Source organism: Echinops telfairi, unplaced genomic scaffold (genome assembly GCF_000313985.2).
Source record: "Echinops telfairi isolate 266 unplaced genomic scaffold, ASM31398v2 ScPeMD7_9;HRSCAF=40, whole genome shotgun sequence".
Taxonomy (NCBI): Eukaryota; Metazoa; Chordata; class Mammalia; order Afrosoricida; family Tenrecidae; genus Echinops; species Echinops telfairi.
In genome coordinates this window covers 28180672-28200094 of record NW_022103906.1, presented here as the reverse complement: position 1 = coordinate 28200094, position 19423 = coordinate 28180672, and positions in this window count along the sequence as shown.

Below are 19423 nucleotides of genomic sequence, written 5' to 3'. Positions count from 1 at the left end.
AAGGGGATGTCCAGTGGCCTACAAATGGGCTTTGGGTCTCCACTCCGCACTCCCCCACTCATTCACTATGGATCAGGTATCAGGCATCATGAGAACAAAAAATCGTATCATAGTGAATGAGCAAGGACTAATTCTTAGGAAGTGAGATGCCAGACCTGTCTGCCAAGGTTTCTTGGGGTGGTCTAGAACCTCCAACCTTTTGATTAGCAGCCGAGCATGAACTATTTATACCACCTAGACACTCCAGGCCTGCCTTATACTGCAACCCAAAGTACTCACATGGTCCTCACACAGTAACTTAACTCTACTGCTCAGATATAAACGTTCCTTTTTATTTTTGTAAGAAGTTCCATTGGAGTATCCTGGAAGGATTTCATCTTGCTCAGAGTCACAACCAATGCTCATGGAAGCAGCTGTCAGGAGATGGAAGCAGGGATCACCGTGATGATCCACTAGGCCACCAGGGCTCCTTTTAGATACTTATAACTGTATGTAAATACGTTGAAATATATTCATATGTGTACTATAGATGACATAGTATATACATATACACTATGCTATATACTTTGTATATGCAATACATTTATTCTATAGTTTATATGTAAATCTACTCCCTAGGGTTTCATAGGCAAATGTGCTCCATAGGATTTCCGAGACTGCCAATCTTGAAGGAGCAGAAAGCCTCATCATTCTCCTGTGGAACAGATGGTGGATTTGAACAGCTGATCTTGTTCTTAGCAGCCAAAGAGATAATTCATATGTCATCAGGGCTCCACTATATGTGTATAAATAATATGTACATATTATATTTATATATGTAATAGATTTATTTATAATACATTATTATAGGTTATATGAATTATAGTTTATATTGTGTATAGTATGATAGTTATATTTTATAAATATCTGTTGTAATATTATACAAATTATGTATTATATTATTATATAAAAATATAAACCGAACCCAATGCTGACTCCTAGTGGCCCCCCGTGGGTTTCTGAGACGGTAACTGTTTATGGGAGTAGAAAGCCCAGTCTTTCTCCCACTGAACTGCTGGGGGTTTTGAACTGCTCACCATGTGGGTCACAGCCCAATGCATAAGCACTATGCCACCAGGGCTCCTAAATATATATTATAGTAAATTTATAATATACTTATATATCATGTAATACATTTCTCGATGTAAATGATATTTTATTTCTAATTTAGATATAAATACATTATATGTAAAATAGAATACACATAGAAATACATTTTCATTGATAAATATATAAAAGAGGCTCTAATGGCATCGTGGACTATCTACCTGGCTGCTAACAGCAAGGTCCGCGGGTCCACCCAGCAGCTGCTCCACAGGAGAATGGTGAGACTTTCTGCTCCTTCAAGATCCGCAGCCTCCGGAGCCTAGGAGCAGATTTACTCTGTTCTACAAAGCCACTATAGGGCCTTGTGGCGTACTGGATACACATTGGGCTCCTAACCCAAGGTCAGCAGTTCGAACTACCAGCCTGTCCGTGGGAGAAAGAGGGGGCATTTTACTCCCATAAGCAGTTACAGTCATCTTGGAAACTCCTGAGAACAGTGCTGCTCTGTCCCACAGGGGCCCTGTGAGGCTGCACCAACTCTGGGGCAGTGAGTGTGGGATCATCAAGAGTCAGAATCATCCAGAAGGCAGTGGGGTTTGTATCTGTCTACATCTATGTGCTTAGGGATGCATGTCTCTACCTATCTATCCACGTTTAAACTTGCCTGTGGCCTCCAGTAGATGCTAATTAATCGATGCAGATATCTCCATTTGGTCTTCAATTTGCTACACAGATAATTCTGGGTTATTCCTGTGCTAGTGCCAAATGAATCAGTGCAAAGGATAGCACAGCCATTTCCTTTGACAGCAGAGTGAAGTGACCTTCCCTTACCTGCATAGTAATGAACAGTCTGGCCGTACCCTTCAGGACCAATATATTCGTGTATCATTCCAGCAATGCAAAACAGAATCATCTCAGTCTCCATTTAAACTCTCAAGTAATCTTTGGACCGGGACCAATGCTGTGTCCAACAACCTGAACAAAAAGGCTGACTATGCCAACCAAAGGCCAGAAGATTGATGGGCTCTGGAGCTGGTAGGGCAGCTGGAAACTCCACACACAAAGGACCCCGAGTCAGCCGTGCCCATCCATCACCGTCTCGCTCAATGACAGGACAGCTTGAGTGCTGTGCCGTGCTCCCAGGGCTGATTGAAAACACCCAGTAAATCAAAGTGAACAAGATGTGTTTGCACTTGAATCGAAATGGGGCTTCTAAGAACCTCAAACAGAAAGCAGGACTATGAAGCTGAACACAAGCTCGATTTATTTTATCATTGTCCTATTATGTCATCCAGGCAGCCCTGGTGGCGTAGTGGTTACACATTGGGTTGCTGACTGAAAGGACAGCAGTTCAAAGCCACCAGCAACTCCACGGGAGACAGACAAGGCTTTCTACTCCCATACAGAGGTACAGTCTTGGAAATGGATAGGGGCAGTTCTACCGTGTCCCATGGGGTCTTATGAATTGGATTGGACTCGATGGCAGTGAGTGGTGCATGTACTTTAAGAGGTTGGCTCAGAATCGTGGTGGCTGAGAAAGCTGAGGTCTGCAGGGTAAGCCGGCCAGCTGCACACTCCGTCCAGAAGAGCTGAAAAGGTAACCTTGAGTCTGATATCTGCAAGGCAGTCCAGCAGGCTGACAACTCGGGCAGAATTTCTCCGTAACATCCTTGAAGCAAAATTCCATCTTCTCTTGGAAGAGACTTTCCTCCTGAGCTCTGCCATTGAAGGAGTTCAGGAAGATGTCCACCCACAATAACTACTTAGAGTCAACCAAATGTAAATACAAATCACACATACAAAACAGCAACTAGACTGCTTCTCACCAAATAATGGGGGACGATAACCTAACCAACTTAGCTTTAAAAATGAACTATCAGAGCACCCTTCGCATAAAATTCCTCTTGCATTTTATGGCACAGTTCTCCCACCAATCAGATTCACCCAATCTGACCGTTGAAATGACACCGTGGCATTACATTACATCTGTAAAATTAACTTGGCGATTCAACAGTAGCTGCTACTCAGTTACTCACCTTGCAACTAAGAAATATATTTAGTGGTTCATTTGTCATTTCTGCAGCTGTTATTTTGATGTATTGATGGGCAGAGGAGCCCTGGTGGCATAGTGCTTAGCTGTTGGATTGCTAACCCCAAGGTTGGCAGTTCTAAACCATCAGCCTCTCGATTGGAGAAGCACAGGGATTTCTACTCCCATAAACAGTTGACAGTCTCAGAAACTCACAGGGACAGATCTGCCCTGTCCTAGAGGGTAGCTATGAGTTGGCATCGACTGACTGGCAGAGAGTTTGATTTTTGAGTTCAGCTATTTGTGCACACACAGATATGTATACTTGTTCATTCATTCATTTAGATTCATTTTAGCCTCAGGCAAGAGGCGGTGCTTTGGGCCCTGACTGTTACTCAGATGTCCTTTCTTTCCTTCTTGCAGTCTTCTGTCTCCTCGCTTGTCTTCCTGTCTCCTCCCCAGCACAGCTCACCCTGCCTGCCTGGGTGCAAGCACACCTACACAGCATCTGAGCACTTCCCAGACGTAATCACGACAGCGCAGCAAGCCAGCGGCAGAGGCAGCGAGTGCACCCAGTCCTGACTACAACTCAGTCAGGGCCCCAGTCATTGGATTCACACGTGTGTTGATTTGGCCACACTAACTCCAGACCCATGTGGACAGGACTTCAGAGTTGGGGTCAACTTGAGTGTTCTCAAGGGCAGCGACAAGGGGTTGGGGGCTGGGTAGTTTAAGGAAGGACATAGTACCTGAAAAAGAAAAAGCATCGTGTGTGTGTGTGTGTGTGTGTGTGTGTGTGTGTGTGTGTGTGTGTGAGGGGCGGGCGTATCTCAGCAATATTCTCAGGTCTTGGGGCAAACTGTGGGCTGTTTGCAGGAATGGCCCTTGGCTGTGCCAGGACCACATCAAGATCAAGGGCTGTCATCCACCTGGTGCTTCCACCCCACCCTTCACATTCCCTGTGACTCTTCTTTCTCCCTGCCCCTGGTCACTTCCTTCACCTGCCTCAGCTGAGCTGTAGACTCTCAGAGCCAGAAGCCAGCTTGGAAATCACCTAACCTAACCCCCCCTGCACAGAAGAGAGAGCCGAGACCAAAAACATATCATGAGTCAGGTGAGTTAGCGGCCAAACCAGGCACTAGAACCATCGTCTCCACTGACCAAGGTCTCAGGATAAAGGGTCAGAAGACAAGGATGCTGGTCCTCGTTCTGTCTCACACTAATAGCATGGCTTAAGGTGAGTCGTGAAATTGCTCATTTAGATGAGTGTTTGGACAATATCTGCCTACCCAGAGGATCAAATTAAATAAAAGACATGGGAGAAGGCTTTAGAAATTAATGTAAATTAGAATATATTAAAAAGCATTATATTCATGTAAGGTTTTTTAAAATGGTCAAACAGTAGTGCACCAAAAACAGGACAGAGGGATAGATCAGCCTCCTGTGCAGACAATAAGAGGATGCATTATCTGTAGGAAAATTTTAAAACACATAAAAATCACCGTGCTTAGCAATTCTACATAATTTGAGTGATATATTATTTACTTCCCTTGAAAAATTCTTACAAAGCTTAAATTTCAAGTAATTATTATAGTTACTCTTGAACTTTAATTATATATCCTTTAGCTGAACACATTTTTGTTTCTTATCCTTTAATAAACCTTGTATTTGAGCTAAAAGTTAATTCAGAAATCCCTGAGTTATGGTTTCCAGATAGAGCAAATAAAAATACAGGACACCTAGTTATATTTGAATTTCAGGTAAATGAATAATTTCTCAGTGTAAGTTTATCCTAAGTAGACATTGGATATACTTATATTAAATTAACACAAAAAATTGCCTGAATTTCACATTTAATTGAGTACTCTCTACTTTATCTGGCAGCCATATGCAGAATTGACTATAGTGGCAATGAGGTTTTTAATTAATTCATTGTTCTTTTGTACTGTTATATTTATTTTAAAATAATATATATTTAAAGAGCTTACTTTAACAAGCAGCATCAATATACATTTTTATTACAACATGTATTCCAAACAAAAGATTCAGAAAATCTTATTTTCCTGAGTGGTTTTGAAGTTTAATTTTTTAATTGGTTAAAAATAAGGATAAAATCTAATTGGTTAGAAAATATAACTGAACTATTAGAGTTGTGCTGGGTACAAAATAAGATGGTAACTGAAACCTGAGGAAGCCAACACAAACATTACAACATCAGTAGCAAGTGTGGCAAACACCCCCTATTCTAGAATATTTTAAAATAATATAGAATTTAAATAATTAGTAGTGTCTGAGTTTGTGGGGTTTTTTTCATATTGGGGTTTATCTCTGTGGTATTTGGTCATAGGTGGTAGCCTCCTGGACTCTCCGTTACATGTGTTTCTATGTTTTGTGGTATATGAAACCCAGGATGGGTGAATCTATTTAAACATTTTTTAAACATTTTTTTAAAGACTGCCAAAAAAAAAATTTTTATTTTTGCCTTAATAAAAAAGCAACCAATGATCATTTTCCCTTTCTTTTCCCAGTTATGTACTTCGGTGACCATGTATTTTAAGAACCACTGGAGACTTCAAATACATTGTAAAGAACTCACAAACAGGGAATTCAGGACAGACAAACCCCTCAGGACTAATAATGAGAGTATCAATACCAGGAGGGGAAGGGAAGGTTGGGGAAGAAAGGAGGAACCGATCACAATGATTGACATATAACCCCTTCCCAGGGGATGAGCAACAGTAAAGTGGGTGAAGGGAGACAGCAACCTGTGTAAGACATGAAAAAAAATTATAAATTATCAAGGGTTCATGAGGGTGGGAGGTTGAGAGGGAGAGGGGAAAATGAGATGATACCAAGGGCTCTAGTAGAAAGAAAATGTTTTGAAAATGATGATGACAACATATGTACAAATGTGCTTGATACAATTGATGTATGGATTGTTATAAGAGCTGTAAGAGCCCCCAATAAAATGATTTATTTTAAACACGAATGGTTTATAATTGCTCCCTACATACTTTCACATGTGTAAACTTAATCAACTCTCGTGACATCTTAAGTAAACTTGTATTTTTGTCATTAATGAAAGTTTAGAACTTCATGCAGGATATGGCAATAGTTACACCTTCCTTCCTTAACATAAGGTAAAAAGTCCAAAGCAGACTGACTGACACTCTCAGGTTTTTGCATGCACACGGTCATACGCAGATTTGGACCGCATGCAGCGCTTAGTACACGGCCAAGTTAATTAATAAGAAGTCAAAACCAAGTTGAAGAATTAATAGTTCTTTGAAAAGCGTTAACATGTATTGATTCCTGACAAAGAAATGGAAAAAGCCAGCGATATCAACTTATTTTAAGTCTTTAACGGTAAAATGGCCTAATGGTTTTTAAAATACAGAAAATGTTTAAACATTGTTACTGGCATTTCATCCACATATCATACAATTCAATCGTTCAGCCCTATCAAGAAGAGTTGTACAAGCATCACCACAAATCCGTTTTAGAACATTTTCTTCTTTCTTAAACTCATTGTTATCAGCTCCCCATTTCCCCCTATCCTCCCCGACCACGCCACCCTAAAAGAAATACTTCAGCAAATTTTATACATGTCTGCCTTTTGCCTTCTAGTTGACTCTGACTTACAGCGACCCTCCAGGAGGGGGCAGAACTGCCCCCACAGGGTTTTCTAGAGTGAAATCTTCATCCAAGCATCCTTCTGCCCTGGGGTGTCTGCTGGGTTGGGTGAGAAGTTAAGCACTACAGCAGTCGGTACAGCCAGTCGCCTTCAGTCTGTCTGTGGAGACTTGCATGTTGCTGTGAGGCTGGGTGGGGTTCAGCAGAACTTCTGGGCCAAGACAGACTAGGAAGAAAAAGCTAGCAATCCACTGCTGAAAAGCAGCCAGTGGAAACCCTATGGCTCACAATGGCCCTGTCCTCTTGTGCACAGGTCACCATGAGTCAAGGGCCAACGCCGCAGCCTCTAACAAACGTGACATGCGTGTGTGAGGGGGCATCAAACATTTTGGGGGAAAATTCTATTATCTTTTAATTCTATTTTTCCATGAACTTTTTGAAGCCCTCTTGTCTATCATATACATAGACATCAATGTATATGGTTTAATAAAGGAATATTTTCACCGTCTCTATTTTCTAACCACTGCTATCATTTGTTTCATTTCCTAAAATATTCTGAGCAGGGGGGTTTGGATCACCTTGGGTAATATGGGCGGGCCTACTCCAACCCGTTGACAGCCTTAAGAGCCACAGCTCTCCAGTTTCCAAGAGAGGGTGGGATTTTGTTTTTAATCATTTTATTAGGGACTCATACAACTCTTATCACAATCCATACATACATCAACTATGTAAAGCACATTTGTACGTTCATTGCCCTCATCATTCTCAAAACATCCACTCTCCACCCAAGCCCCTGGCATCAGCTCCTTATTTTTCCCCTCCCTTCCTGTTCCCCCTCCCTCATGAACCCTTGATAATTTACAAATTATTATTTTGTCATATCTTGCACTGTCCAACATCTCCCTTCACCCAGAGAGGATGGGATTTTGTTTCAAGACTGTTACATAGAAAGTCTACCTGGCCTGCTGATTGCCTTGCAGATAATGGACCCAAGACTGCAAGGTCAACTCTCACAGAGGGGGGAGGGGTGTTAAAATGGCCCACTCTAAGGGTTAGGGACCCCAGGGGCACCAGTATGCCTAGTTTCACCATTTACTGATGGCATGACTGAGGTCAAGTTTCTAAGTCTCTCCAAAGCACAGTTTTATCGAGTATAAAATGGGGCTAAGAGCTATTCACCTGTAAAGGTTTGGAACCTGATGGGAGAAGACATGTCAAGGGCTCAGCCCAGCGGGCTGCTGGGAATGAGAACACCCATCACCCAGGTGGCCCTGATGCTGCTACTGCTGCTTTTCAAAGGTGCGAGAGGTGTGATTTAGCTATTGCTCTGTCATAGTGTCCCCTGGAGACCACGCCTTCACAGCTCAGAAGGAATAACAGACTCGCTGTGTAATAGAAAATGTCTACTCCTGGGAGACCATTTCCAAAAGTCCTCTTTAGACCCCAGCACCTGGTAAGCCAGTCCTGGCTTCATGCATACTTAACATCCGTAAAATGTCAGTCCTTGACCTGGATGGTCCAAACACACACTACACATGGACTAAGACGAAGAGATTGCGAGTAAACAGGACATGGTGGGAGGAAGGCCATTATCTGAAGAGGATGTGGGCTAACTCTTGATGGGTGCCCACTGCTGTGGAGTTGATACTTCCTTAAACAGTGGCCCTGTACAACAGAGTGGACCTTCCCAGTGGGGTTTCCCAGGGTGTAAATCTGTACAGAAGCAGACAGCTGCATCTTTCTTCCGACTGGTGGAGTCAAACTGTCCAGCGCTTTATCGTTATGCCTCCAGAACTCCTTATTGAGCTATACCCTGAAAACCAAGAACAAACCGATGTCATCCAGTCAGTTCCCACGCACCCACCCACCCACGGCTCGGAGACCATGCCGCTAAAGCAGGAGCAGACAGCCTCATCTTTCTCCACTTGGAATACCTGGTGGCCTTGAAACAGCCTAACTCTCAGCGCCACCAGGATGCTTGTGAGCAGTGTCTAACTATAGAGATCTTTTCCCACAATCCTACTGAATGACTAACTTGCCAATGAATGCAGCGTCACACAGCGATCCCAAACATTTCGACCACTCAGCTCGTTGGTTTGCTATGTTCTGGAGAGCCGCAAGATTGGGAAACCCAAGACCAGGAGCTAGAATAACCAGATCCAGAATGACATAATACAACGTAGCCACACTAATAAGAAGAACCACAAGAATGGTAGCACTATGGATGACAATGACAATGAAACAGCTGGCATTTACCAAGTCTTTACTACGTACTAGGCACTCTGCCTTGGGTATGGATATAACTAAGTGAAGTCAATAAATAATAAACCCACATTGCATATGAATGGACTGAGGCATCCGAAGGTGTGAGTAGTATGTCCCATGGCTGGGAAGCAGTTCAGCCAGGCACAGACTGCCTGACTCAGGAGCCACCGCCCTCCTGAGTCACCATACGGAGGGAGAAGCCAAGAATGAAGCCTTAGAATTGCCCAGGGCCAGGCTCACTGCACTCCCTCTTGCCGGACCAGGGGATTCATGTGTCACATTAGCACTGATGCATGGGCGTCACTAGAAAGGATGATGAGGAAGCAGGTGGAAAGGGGTCCTTGGCCTGGGCCCATCTTTCTACAATATCCTGGGCCTTTTAGAACGTTACCTTTGGAGACATGGTCTCTCTTTCCACCTCCTTGGTCACTGTGCGCAAGCCCATGCAAAATAAAGGTCAGAAGCACACCTAGTGCGCACCTGTTGCTGGCGGTGCTCCTTGAGGACCACCTGCAGCTTCACCAATCTCACTTTTCACGGCACCTTTCCGAGGGGATGGCGCTGCAAGTCTGTGTGGGTCCATGATTCCAGCAGCTCCTTACATTTCCTTTATAGAAATAAGTTTCTTGTCATAAAATATATTACCCCAAATGGCCAATTTTACCAGTTGAGGTCCACATTTACAATTTCAGTGTACAACTAGTGATATTGGCTGTATTCACCATGTGCTACAACCATTGCCAAGGTGTCCAAACGTTTCTCATCACCTCAAACAGAAGTCCTTACGCGATCCCTCCCTATTTCTCCCTCAGCAGCCAGTAATAAATGTTTACCTCTTTGCATTTGCCGTCTAGATATTTCAGAGCAGTGCAGCTGTCCCCTGTTTTCCCTTTGGCATCTGACTTGTGTCACTTAGCATACTCTTTCTAAGGCCCAGCCAGATCATGACAGGCACCAGAACTTGGTTTCTGAACATGGCTGGATATGATTCCTTTTGGAGCTTGTGGGCTGAGCTTTCTGTGCGGCCTTCAAACTGGTTCAAATGTTTGCCCTGCCATTGGGGAGCCTGTGACAGAATGACAGTGCTAGTGGCTGTGAAGTGGTCGCTCCTTGCGCTTTTGACGTACATTTCCCAGGTGACAAAGGACTCTGACCATCTTTTCACAAGCGTATTGGACACTTGCATATTTGTAGAAATGTCTACGCAAGTCCTTGCCCATTTTAAAATGGAGTTGTTTCTCTTTGGATTATTGAGTTCTGTAGATATTCTGGATATTGCAATCCTTATCTGATCTATGGCTCCCAAATAATTCCTTCCATGCTATGAGCTATATCTTCACTTTCTTGGTAAATTCCTTTGATGCACAAAGGTTCTTCCGATGAACTCCAATTTACCTATGTTGTTTGTTTGCGGTTCATGTTTTTGATGTCATTCTCTAAGAAGCCACGGCAAACACAAGATTTGGATAGATAATCCTATCCTTTCTTCTCAGAGTTGCATGGTTTATGCTCTCATGTTAGGGTATTGATTCACTGGGTGCTAATTTTCACACACGGCATGAGGGGTGGGTCCAATTGCACTCTCTGTCATATGGAGATCCATTTGTTCCAGCATCGTCATTGAAGGGATCATTCTTTCCTCATTGAATGGCACCCTACTAGAAGATCAGTTAGCCATAAAGGGATGAGTTTATGTCAGGACTCTCCATTCCATTCCATTGGTCTATTCTGACAGCAGTACAGCACTGTTTGGATTACTGTGGTCTCACAGCATGCTTTGAAATTGTGAAGTGTGGGTCCTTCGGTACATGTTTGCAAGATTGCGTTGGCTACTTGGGACCCTCTGTAATTCCTTATTAATTTGATGACCAGCTTTTTCATTTCTGCAAAAAAAGAGATGCTGATGGAATTTTTTATAGACCATATTAAATCTGTAAGTCATACTGGGTTGTATTGATAACTGTCATATGTCTTCCAGCCATGAAAACAAAATATTTTTGCACTTTTTAGGTCTTTTTAAATTTATTTCAGCAATATTTTACATTTTTCCTATGTATAATATTTCACCTTCCTGGGTTAAATTTATTTCTAAGTAAGTTCTTTTAGCTGTTCCAGGGATAATTATTTTCTTAAGTTCTCTTTTAGATAGTTCATTTCTAGTACATAGAAACCCAGTTTATTTTTGTGTGTTGATCTTCCCGAAAACTTTCCAGAGCTCACGTATTAGTTCTAGTAGGCTACTTGTGGGTTTTTTGAAATTTTGACTACGTAGAATAACGTTATCTGTCGATAGAAATGATTTTATATCTTGCTTTCTGATTTGCTTGTCTTTAATTTTCCTTGCCCAATTGCCCTGGCAAGGACTTCCGGTACATTGTTTAATAGCGGTGGTCAAAGAGGACACCCTTATTTTGTGCCCAATCTTAAGTAAAAAGCTTTCCATCTTTCCCCCATGGAGTATAATCATTCTATCCACTTTCGGAGCTCTGGCCAGATCTGCCCTGCAAGGCAAGAGAACATTGCCACCTGCTGGCTCTCTTAACCCTGTAGCCTCGTGACCCCTGCTCTCTTTCTTCTTTGAACTCCTTCTAGAAGTCTAGCCTTAGACCAAGTATCTAACTCATTCTTTCATTTATTCTCCATGGTTTGTTGGGAGGACATGTAAGCACCATTTTACCTAAGAGGAAACCAGTGTTCAGAAAGGCGAAGCAAATCTGTCTACATCACACAGCTGGTACACGACAGAACGGGGCTTCTAACCAAAGCTGACCTGACTTTAAAGCTCCTGTCCTTTATATCCCCACACACTGACTTTCGGAGCCCTTTAAGCTGATAATGGTAGAACAAGCAAGCAGAAATTATACTTTGATTCAGCCTTTAACATTACTGCCACATGTCTGTCATTGCTTTTTCCTTTGAAGGCAAGACTTGACAGGTCATCAGGACCGCCGTGTACCAGGTACAGAACGATGAAGACCATACTGAGGGCTCCACGTCCTTTCAAAGACACGAGGTGGCTGTGTCTGAGGCAGGGAGGCTGTAGGGACCATCAGAAAACGCACTGCCATCCAGTGGATGCAGACTCGTCATGACTCTCCATAGGACCTTGGAGACATCCCCCTTTTTTTCCCCCCCCGGAGATATCCCTTTTTATAGGAGAAGATTGTCTCATTTTTCTACGATGGAGTGACTGCTGGGCTTGAGCCACCGACCACCTTTGAGGTTAGCAGCCCATCGCTTAGCCAACAGCGCCACGAGAGATCCTAGAGCAATAATGAGGACGACAAAGGAATTTCTTAGTCTCTGACTCTTTCTCTAACACTTCCCCCCCCCCTTGAAACCCCACTGTCACCATTGATAATCATTAGATTTCTCTAGGTTACATTGGGATTCCAAGGTATGTGCTTGGCGACTTGTCTAAAGGGTGGCAATTCAAACCCACCCACCCAGTGGCAATGTGGAGGAAAGGCCTGGAGATCTGCTTCCATGAAAATTATAGCCGGGGAGGGAGGGGGGAAATGAGGAGCTGATGCCAGGGGCTTAAGTGGAGAGGAAATGTTTTGAGAATGACGAGGGTGATGAATGTACAAATGTGCTTTACACAATTGATGTATGTATGGATTGTGATAAGAATTGCATGAGCCCCTAATAAAACGATTTAAAAAAAAATTACGGCCAAGAACACTCGATGGGGCAGTTCTACTCTGTAAAACAGGGGTCACTATAAATCCTAATCAACTTAGCTACCACAGATTGTAAATTTTTCTTCTTTGCTTTTCTTTTTGCTGTGCATTGAGAGCCAGAAATTCTTTGTAAAAAAAACAAAAAACAAACACTATCATTTTCTTCCTTTCTCAAACCACTCTGTTCTCAATTGCCTTATCAATCTTGCCTTCGATATGTAGTTATTCTGGTGCTCAGGGAAACTATTATCGAACAGAATAAACAGATAAGTGGCTTTACTGGATGTGGAATGAGAAAGGAAGACGTTCGTATTTTTTGCACCCAGCAGCATCACAAGAAAAAAAAATCGTTATTGCCAGTGATCATGGTACGGATGACGGTGCTGAGTAGCCCAAAGCTACAGAAAACCCAGAACCTTTACTTATGACTTATTTCAGGTTCCTGACGTATCCCAAGATTGCATTTTCCTTGTGTGTAAGATCGCTATCTTGGTGCTCGCACACCCCCTCTCTGTTGTTTTCTTTCCTCTTGCTTAAAACTTATCACAGCCTGTAATTTTTGCTCAGAGTTGGAGTTGTTCCTAAGGCTGTGTACCTCCCTTGTAGTTATTTGAAGCAAGATTTATTGAGTAGAGAGCTGTTGGGATTGGCCAAGAGCCTTCTGTTGGCGTATAATAGAAAATGTGTTCATTGTGAATTCAATAGGTCCTACTAGCTTGTTTTTGTTTTATGAACATTTTCAACATAATATTGCTAGTTTTATTTCTGAGCATCCCCCCCAGCTGCCTAGCTGGAACTTTGACTTTAGAGATAGTAAGACCCTTAACACAGCGGCTGTGTCTAACCAAAGTGCAACTAACAATTTTCCTACCCTCTCTTCCTCCTGCCTCTTCCACTCATCCCATTCCACCCTCCTTGTCTCATAATGTCTCTTTAGGGACTGGTCCTCTATTGACCTCCAATATGTGAGTCAGGCAGCTTTTAGGGCGAGAGTGTCTTAGAGAGGCGGTTCCCTGTAATGGACCTCAACCTCAAGTTGAACGAAGGAAAGCGCGTCCCCAGCAGGCGGCGCTGTGGGCCTCTCGGCAAGCAGCTGGCTCCCGGCGCGCACGCCTGGCTCTCTGCTCCTTCAGGGACAGGGTCACAGACCTGCATCCTGCGATCCCACAGTGCTGGCCGGCGATACTGTTACAGACAAGCCTACCAAGGCAAACGATGCGGGCAACTGGTGCATACCGCCTTGCTAACCATGGCAATCCCGAAGAAACAGAAGGGCGAGTTAGCAAATGTATGTATTCAGACCCACCCTGGAGTCCTGGAGGTTGCCTGCAGACTAGTGTGTTAACAGAAACTGGACTGACTAAAAGGGAGAGGGGAGGGACAGCGCATGTAAAGCAAGGCGTCCAAACAAATATAAAGACAGCATATTCTAATGCAGTGGTTCTTGATCAGAATCACTCTTAGAGCTTAGAACAAAATAAGCATCCTTAGTCCCAACTTTGAATGCTCTGGTTGGGTCTGGGGAGGGAGAGGAGGGGGCAGAGTGTTGATCTGGACACCTGTATTTTGTTTTCTTAATTTATGAAAAGTATGCATACCCTTAGCAGCCGGTACAGTGCTTCAGAGGCCACCTGTGTTGTCCTTCAAGCTCCAGGTAGCGTGTTGGGGGATAGGGATGATAGGGGAGCAAACCAGCAGGCCACGTCTCGGCGAGCTTTTACTTTGCTGCTCAGGTTGCTCAGCTGTTAACTGGGCCGAGCTCTAGACGTGGACACGTCCCTCCAAACCCAGAGCCCAGTTGTAGCCATGCTCAGCCAATGGGGCCTCACGTGGCACACCCAGAAAAACAGCCTGGTGGCTCTGCTGAGGGAAGAGGTGTCACTTTGGAGGCCCTTGCCTCCCGGGCCGTAATCAACTAGAATATAATGATGTGCTTAATGAGATTCACTTGGCTCCTTCCCTGAGGTTTGTATTAGGGCATGGAGCCCTTTTTCTTCCATCGTTTAAGGAGTAGCAAATGAGTCTTAAACCGGTGCTCATTTAGGTCACTAACTATTTAATGGTTTGAGACTCTCAGACTCCTCAGAGGGATAATTAAATCTGGTCACAGTAGGAGGAAAGTAATATATGGACATCAGTGATTTCACTCAGTTTTATGAAGAGGAGAGACTAGAAGACAGACTCTCTGGGAAGGCATGGTGTGTCGGAACACTGAGAGCAGGCACTCTCCCTCAGGGACCTGTCAGGCGATGCCTCAGACAGAAAGAACAGCCCCCTAGGTGCACAGTCACCCCCCAAACCTGCGGCTCCTGCCCTTCCCCTGCTCCCTGGCCAGACCACCCCAAGCAGTCTGTCCCTTCTGCTTATGCCCGAGAATGTTGGTACCATTGGCCTCTCCCTTAGATTGGGAACTCTTCGAAGGTAGGTACTGTGACTGACACCAAGTTACTTGAATATCTGAATATTGCTAATTAATGATGCAAGATGAACATGCAGGTAAGGATTTTTGTTTGTTTGTTGGCCTGCAGGGAATATGGATGATAATTTAAAGAGTGTGTCTTAAAGAAAATGTGGCCTTGGGTCATGCCAAATATTCTGTTGATATGATTTAAAGAGTTGCCATGCCAGATAGTATTTAAGGTTGGGGTTGATCAGGCCAGAAAGACCAACAGTGTTGTGGACGTCCTGTGGTATCAGTTGTGGTCAGGAGGGGCTGGAGACAGAGATCAGCCAGACAGGTGATCAATCATGCCTGGTAAAGAAGCCCCAGTAAACACTCTGGCAAGTTTCTCTGGCTGCCAATACTCCATGCACATTATCATATAGTGACATTGAAGAAGAGTGACCCTGTGCTGACTCCACAGGAGGAGGACAACAGAAACTCTGTTTGGTTCGCTTCCTGGATGCTGTCCTGTGTGCTTCTGGGCTGATTTTACTCTGTATTTGTTTCCTCCAACATAAACCATAATCATAACCAAAAAGCAAAGAAAACCTGGCCCAGCCCCACCTCCTGACATCTCACATATCAGCCAAACAGGCATTTGATTTTGCCCATTGTGGTAGTTACATAATCTGTTGTCAATTTGAGACTTAAGAGTGAAGGGGTGGAGTTTAGCCTGTCAATCAGGTCGCAGCTTGATGACCTCATTTGGAGGTGCTAAGGCGATTAATAGCTTGCTGGAGGCAGGACACACACTCACTCCCTGTGAGACATTTCCATTGATGAGACACATGGAGCTATGCTAGAACTCTGGAGCCGGAGGAGCCATGTGGAGACCCCTGCCAACACTGAGATGCTCACACCACTACTGGATCCACAAGACCTTCCACCCACAGGTCTGTGATCTTCCTGCATCGGCGTCATTGCATGTGTTTCCTGAGCCTGAAGAGGACTTTTATAGATTGGTATCAGACATATGGGCTAATATTGGACTTATGGACTTGATCTAAACTGGGTTGGGATGTTTTCTCACTATTCAACTACTCTTGTATATAAAACTCTTTCTTTTACACATGAGTCTCCCTGGATTTGTTTCTTTAGTCTACCCGGATTAACACAACTATAATGTATTTTTTCAGGTTAAACCTTCCCCATGCCCAGGGGCCTCTTTGAAAAACAGGAGCATCCCCCCAAAAAAGAGAGGAAAAAAGAGAAAATAATAACAACTAGCAAAAAACAAACAAACACAAAAACCAATTGTATACCTAACGCCAGGTCCGTCTGCTGACATTTATGATTATCTTCCACTGGGACTGATGGTTCCAGAGGGACTTTGGAGCAGGAGGCAGGGGAAGGGAGGGGTGAGCAAAGAACACCATAGACAGAGGAACAACTAGAGAATTAAAATCAACAACAAAGAGGACGTAGAGACCCTGGGGGTGTTGGAGCAACAACAATCTCGCTGAGAGGAATTACTAAGAGGCAGAAGAAGGGGGAGTGTGATGGTGGGGAAGGAGGAGGTAAAGGAAACAGGGAAAAGATCTAGGAAGCAAAGCTATGGTTAAAGGTTTAAACATAGGTGTGTACAAATGTAAATCCATTAATTCATAAAAATAGAAGTATTGGCCAATGTACATCTATTTATATGGCAATACACTGAGGTAGTAGATGGGCTTTGAGCCTCTGCTTATGCCCTGCCTCAAATCAAGAACACTTTGTTCTAACAACCTGGCATTCTGTGGTGCTCACCCTCCTGGCATGAGAGATTGCTGAAAACAAAATGGGTACATAAACAAATGTGGTGAAGAAAGCTGATGGTGCCTGGCTATCAAAAGATATAGGGGTTTTAAAAGCTTGAAGGTAAACAAGCGGCCATCTAGCAGAGAAGCAACAAGCCCACATAGAAGAAGCACACCAGCCTGTGCAATCATGAGTTGTTGATGGGATCAGGTAACAGGCATCAGAAGACCCCAAACAAGCAAGCAAACAAGACATATTGTTGAGAACAAGGGCGGGGGGGGGGCTCTGAATAGAGACCCAAAACCCATCTGAAGACAATGGGACATCCCCTCACAGAAGGGCCACCAGGAAGGGAGGAGTCAACCAGGGCGCAGTATAGAATCAATGAAACACACACTATTCCTCTGGTTCCTTGAGGCTTCCTCACCCCCCACTGTTACGACCCCAGTCCTGCCTTTCACTGGGAGCTAGGCTGGAGCATGTACACAGGTACAGGTAAGAGCTCATGACGCACGGAATCCAGGTCAGATAAGCCCCTCAGGAGCAGAAATGGGAGTAGCAAAACCAGGAGGGTAGGGGGAAGGTGAAGGGAGGAGAGGAGGAAGGGGGAACTGATCGAAATGATCTCAACACATAACCACCACCACAACCCCTCCCCAGGGGGATGAATAATAGGAACTGTGGGGGAAGGGAGACAGGGGTCTGTGTAAAACATGAAAATAATAATTTATAATCTACCTGGGGGTATGACGGTGGGGGTGAAAAGGGAAGGGGGAGAATGAGGAGCTGATACCAAGGGCTCAAATAGAAAGGTAATGTTTAGAAAATAACGATGGAAACATCTGTACAAATATGCTGAATGCAACTGATGTATGGATTGTTATAGGAGCTGTAAGAGCCCCCAACAAAATGAACTTCAAAAAAGATATAATAATAAATAAAAAGAAAAGAAAAAAGGACCATCGTAGGCAGGTCGGAGACTGTTAGTCTTGGAAGAAGTTCGACCACTGTGTCTTTCTTCCCAAAGCAGGGGGAGGGGCAGGCCGAACATGCAGCCACCGGAGGGACTGGTAGAGAGGGCAGATCAAGTGTCCACCTCCCAATTCTGCAGAGTGCCGCCCAGGCAAAGGGGCATCCTGGTCCAGAGGACAGGATTGGGGGCAGTGGTGCCCTACTCCGAATTCTAAACAAGGAGACTACCCATGTGGGGAGCGGGTCCAAACCTTTATCCCAGAGAAGAAGCTGCAGAGAGCCTGGGGCTGAAGGATCTTGCCCAAGGTCGGCACAGGGACCTCACAATGCACAGGGCACACCGTTCTGATGGTGAACGACGACCTTGTGCAGCTGCGAAGGCCGCAGTCCCGAGCGCCTGAACTTGGCTCGCTGCTCGGCCAGCTGCACATCTGAAGCCGCCGGGGCTGATTTTCAAAACAAACAGTCTGTGTTTTCTAGCCTGAATCTGCATTTCTCATAAGTGTTCCCGGGTGACTCTGATGTAGACTGGATGGCAGTGGGTTGGTGGGTCACAATACCTGTCCTGTCATCAACGAGGAAAAAATAAAATATAGACGCTCTCGATAGTCCTTCGCTGCTCTTATTAACACCCCACCCCACCCCACCCCCACCCAACTCTATGCTTGCCTTCATCAGCAGTCATGATAACGAGACAGGTGGCACCCAAGCCTCCCTCTGAGGATGGTACAGGACCAGGCACTGTTTGGTTCTGTGAAGTTGCCACCTGACAACCATGATCATTCTCAAACGCAGAATAAGTAAAATAATAATAGAAAAGGAGTGTCCGAGTCATCCCTGTCGATTTAACCATACAGGTGACAGTCCACTGCTGACCACTGCTCCTCGATGTCTCCAGCTTGTCTCTCTGAGGAGCTTCCTTCAGATCTGGCCTATGTTCCTTCTGCTGGACTTCTTTCCTGGGTGTTTGTCCTGGCTCGGGCGTGAGGTATGTCTTCGGCGGGCTTGCGAAGTATGTAAATATCGGGAACCATCTCTTCACTGGGTGGAAGATTTTGAGGATTTAATCTGGTCCCCTCTGTAGCTTGAAATGACTGTCTTTGCGCCACCAAGGATGGCCTGCCCTTTTAAACCGCAAGCTTATGAACAATGATGTGTTCTCTCACCGAAGCTCAAAAGAGATTAGCAGACTATGTCTGTCTGTGCATCCTTTTTGGTGTCAGTTCTGCTGTGAGGACGCTCCCTGCAATATAAAGATTCAAGTATTTCGACATGTTAGAAAGGTTTTCTCTTTTTTTCCCTTTATCATTACGTCTCTGCTTGTTCAGCTATGTCCTGACATGCCAGGGAGGCCAGGTTTCCCGAGTCTGCCTTCCCAGGGTCTTGCCGTTTCCCTCATAACGAGCCATTCTTTGTGTCTGTTTGGTTTGCTTGCTCTAGGCTGCAAATTGTCAACTATGTGTCCTTTGCGTCTCCGTACACCATTAGTTTAATTCGCACTCACAGCCACACTATATTTAAGTTTCTTTGTAATATTTAAACCCAAACCCATATTTTGTACTTACAAGGGTAAGT